The sequence below is a fragment of the Myxine glutinosa genome, chromosome 5, assembly GCF_964187855.1.
Source record: "Myxine glutinosa chromosome 5, kmMyxGlut1.1, whole genome shotgun sequence".
NCBI lineage: Eukaryota > Metazoa > Chordata > Myxini > Myxiniformes > Myxinidae > Myxine > Myxine glutinosa.
In genome coordinates, this window is record NC_136265.1 from 118,558,250 (window position 1) to 118,563,174 (window position 4,925).

General features: G+C 47.8%; 1 non-coding gene across 1 annotated transcript; it reads left to right on the forward strand.

Moving 5' to 3' along the window:
* Positions 1-3,364: 3,364 nt before the first annotated feature.
* On the forward strand, positions 3,365-3,579 carry LOC144892465 (small nucleolar RNA U3). Its single transcript, XR_013623693.1, has one exon. It is a non-coding gene; the product is annotated as a small nucleolar RNA U3 (small nucleolar RNA).
* The last annotated feature ends 1,346 nt before the right edge of the window (positions 3,580-4,925 follow it).

Sequence of the window (4,925 nt, forward strand, 5' to 3'; positions counted from 1 at the left end):
AGGATCAGAACATGCATGGCATTATAAAATGTTAGATCAGGTCATTGAAAGGATCATAACATGCATGGCATTATAAACATGTTATATCAGGTCATTGAAAGGATCAGAACATGCATGGCATTATAAACATGTAAGATCAGGTCATTGAAAGGATCAGAACATGCATGGCATTATAAACATGATAGATCAGGTCATTGAAAGGATCAGAACATGCATGGCATTATAAACATGTTCGATCAGGTCATTGAAAGGATCAGAACATGCATGGCATTATAAAATGTTACATCAGGTCATTGAAAGGATCAGAACATGCATGGCATTATAAAATATTAGATCAGGTCATTGAAAGGACCAGAACATGCATGGCATTATAAACATGTTAGATCAGGTCATTGAAAGGATCAGAACATGCATGGCATTATAAACATGTAAGATCAGGTCATTGAAAGGATCAGAACATGCATGGCATTATAAACATGATAGATCAGGTCATTGAAAGGATCAGAACATGCATGGCATTATAAACATGTTCGATCAGGTCATTGAAAGGATCAGAACATGCATGGCATTATAAAATGTTACATCAGGTCATTGAAAGGATCAGAACATGCATGGCATTATAAAATATTAGATCAGGTCATTGAAAGGACCAGAACATGCATGGCATTATAAACATGTTAGATCAGGTCATTGAAAGGATCAGAACATGCAAGGCATTAGAAACATGTTAGATCAGTTCATTGAAAGGATCAGAACATGCATGGCATTATAAAATGCTAGATCAGGTCATTGAAAGGATCAGAACATGCATGGCATTATAAACATGTGAGATCAGGTCATTGAAAGGATCAGAACATGCATGGCATTATAAAATGTTCGATCAGGTCATTGAAAGGATCATAACATGCATGGCATTATAAACATGTAAGATCAGGTCATTGAAAGGATCATAATATGCACGGCATTATGGCATGTTAGATCAGGTCATTGAAAGGATCAGAATATGCATGATATTATAATATGTGAGATCAGGTCATTGAAAGGACCAGAACATGCAAGATATTATATGTTAGATCAGTTCATTGAAAGCATCAGTACATGCATGATATTATGATATGTTACACACGTCATTGAAAGGATCAGAACATGCATGATATTATCATATTGTCGTGTGTCTGCCATGTAGTGAACATCGCATGGCGACACGGATGACCAAACGAGCTTTAACTCCAAGGCGTTCAATCCATTGGCGGACCTTCATTATACGCGTGGAGGGGAGAGGGAGGGGGGTTAAGTGTGGGAAGAGCCACGAGTGGATCTAGGTTTGACCCCCTCCACCTCCACCCTCCCCCTTCCCCCCCCCCCAAAAAAATAGGTATTTGCTTTCTTCTCAGATACTGCAGACATAATTTCGATTAAACTTGGCCACAACCTTCATCACCCGTGATGAACCGAGGTTTGCTCACGGCACGAAGAAAATCGAAGTCTGGGGGGTTCTATGGGGTCAAAATGGGTGAAGAGAGGGGAGAGGAGAGAGAGGAGGGAGTGTTACACTCGTGTGGTGGATTGTTTAATGATGGTACGTACACTCATGGGGCTGGGCTTGCAATGACGAGAAGCTATGATCGTTGAGGTGTATCTTACGTGAAAGTCAGGGCTGGATGTGAAACCAGATTTGCTCTTTTCTTTCTTCCTTCCCTTTGGACTTCATTTTTGCTCTTTTGTTAAAAATAAGAAGAAAGATCTTCCTTATCGACCTTCTCCCTCCCACCGGAGCTTGACATAATTAAATAGAGAAAGAACCTCTGGGTGTCCAAGAAAGAAGAAGAGTACGTCGGGACGGGGGATGAAGGTGAAAACGAACGCAGGACGCGAGGTCCAAGTTTTGACGAGAAACTCGGCCTTTGTGAGCTTTTTGAGGATTTGATTAGTCTCCCCGAGGGCTGCCTGTTGGAGGCACAGTCGGTGCCAGAGAGATTGGGGTGGAGGAGGGTTTTCCCGGTGCACGTGGGATCGTGAGGAAAAGTGGGAACGGGAGCAGAAGCAAATGCTCCTCATCAAGTATCGTCTGAGCCGGCCGGAGGCAACGTGCGGCTTCATGGTTTTGCAGAAACTGCTCTGGGCAAGTCGTTCATGGAGTTTGAGGACACCCACTGAGAAAGAGAAGAGTGAAGGTGAGGAGCCATCCTCGGGACACGTTTCTGGGGTGAGGCAGCCGGAAGGCCACCTGAAACACGCCTGAATTTCCCTCCCCCCTCTCCTGGTTTTATTTTACCCATTATTTTCTTTAAATTCTGGCAAATATTCCTTTGTTATTTTACTTCTCTCTCCCTCCCCTTTGGGATTGGCTAGGGATACCGGGTGGGTCGTTTATTTGGCTTGTCCGTATTGTCTTGGTGCCTGTCTGTCCTCTAATGACTTGATCTTTGCCGCTGCATATCAGCGGGATTTATTTTCCTTTTGATTTATCTATTCCTTGGTGATGTACCCTGTGTTTGTCTTGATTTTGAGTAAAGTGTTTGCATTTATTCCACTGTTTTGAATTTGCCTTGCATTTCTGGATTGGCATACTGTGTGTTGAAGAGTGGGGGGTGTAAAATTGCGTCAGCATTTGGATGGTAACTTCGCTCGGTCACTTCTGACTGCTCATATGGCGCGATCCGCCCGTGGGGAACGTTTTGGCCTCCCGAGCACATCGATTAGGATCTCCGGAGCAATAGGCAGTACCCCGAGCCCTTCACGCAGGGGCCAGGTCATAACAGGAGAAAGTAGGGAGAGGACGCAGACAGAAGAGGAGGCGATAGATTGTTAACGTCCCGTTTCACACTCATGGCGGTCTATCATTGTTTGACTTTTGAAAGAATAAGAGAAAAACGCAACTGGAATCATTCACTAAACACGCGTCTATGTCATTCACTAAACACGCGTCTACGTCATTCACGAAACACGCGTCTACGTCATTCACTAAACATGCATCCATGTCACTCACTAAAGACGCGTCGACGTCACTCACTAAAGACGCATCGACTTCACTCACTAAAGACGCGTCTACCTCACTCACAAAACATGTGTCGACGTCACTCACGAAACATGCGTCTACCTCACTCACTGAGGTCACTCCTGTGACGCGGTAAAATGGACGTAGCTAGAATATAAGATTACATCAAATATATTCGCTTGTGATTGGTGTAAGTACGTGATGATAATATTGTTATAATGAAGGAAATTAATTTGATCCCAACACATGAAATGTTTCTGTAAAATTTAAGAAAAAGAGAAACATAAAGTGATTAAAACCCGGAAGTCTCCACGAATGTTTGGATGCCACCAAGGTTTAAGAGCGAGTAGGTGGAGAGAGGAAGTTAAGACTATACTTTCAGGGATCATTTCTATAGTTTGTGAGTCCAGAAACGTAACTGAAAGTGAACGGACACGTTAACCCTGATGAGGAGCAGAAACCTCGCTTCCTGAGCGCGAAGCTGGCTTGAGGTGCTGCTTATGCGGCTGCTTCCTGCCATTGATGACCGTTCCATTCACCACCTGGTGGTTTGTGGAGGGAAGCGAGGTATTCTGAGGGGTTAACTTATTATATCAACAAATAAAAAATTCGTTCGTCATTCGTTAATACCTTTCACTTCCTTGTTTCCAGAACACCCGTTTTACATCGGTTGATGTTATATCAGACTTTTCACTGTCATCTTGTTTCCTTCAACTTCCTTTCTTTTCCACCGGACGAGGAGACGAGTCTTTTTATTTATTTATTTATTTATTTTTTTTGTATAAAAGATCGAGGCTCATGTCAGAGCAAACATCAATCACCAAAAATAAAAAACGGACACAGTGTGGCGGACACAAAAGCCCACTGGCGTGGTGACATCATTCCGCGCACCAAGTGGGCGGTGGCCACGCCCGAGGGGTAGGCGTGGCCTCATGATATACACCGGGCGCCAAGCCCGGAGCGGGCCAGTGTTACAGTGAGCTCCTGAAATAAAGACGTTTATAAGTTACCGCTTGTCCGCTTCCTCCTTGCTCGCAAGCAGCGCGCGTAACGCCGCGCTTTACTGGTGACCCCCTCGACGTTGGATCTGCCGGAGCGATCCTTCCACACGCGACGCCATTGCCATGGCCAACTTCGTCAAACTTCCCGAATTTTGGGAGGCTCAGGCCGAAGTCTGGTTCGTCCAGGCCGAAGCCCAATTTCAGCTTCGGCACCTCACCGGCGATGACACGCGCTATTGCCACGCCGTCGCCTCCCTCGGGCCCGGCACGGCCGCTCGAGTTGTGTCCGTCCTTCGCCACCCACCGGACGGCCACAAGTACGAGGCACTCAAGCGGCTACTCCTAGCCACGTTCGGCCTCACGGACGACGCACGGGCCGACCGCCTCCTGGATCTCCCCGAGCTCGGTGACACGCGCCCGTCGGTCCGAATGGACCATATGCTGTCACTGTTGGGCGACGAAGCCCCCGGTTCTCTATTCTGGGCGCTTTTCCGTCGCCAACTTCCAGCGCAGGTTCGCCTCGCGTTGGCCGGGACCGGGCTAACGGAACCCCGAGCATTGGCAGCCGAGGCGGACAGGTACTTCGCCGCTTCGGACACGCGGGCGAGAGTCGGCGTGGCCGTCACGGCCCTCGAGGCTGATGCTGCTGATGCTGCTGATGCTGCTGTTCCACAGCATCAGCTTCTACAGCATACGCAGCATGCTGATACGCACCTCGTGAACGCCGCCACGCCCCGCCCACCGCCGCGGCGAAAACCGCCACCGCGGGGAAACCCGCCAACTCCACCGGCCTGGCGGAGCCAGCCGCGCTCCTCCAGCTCCACCACCTGGTGCTGGTTCCACGCCAAGTTCGGCCACGAAGCTCGGCAGTGTCATCCGCCATGCTCCTTCAACAGGTCGGGAAACGCCCGGGCCGGCGCTCAATA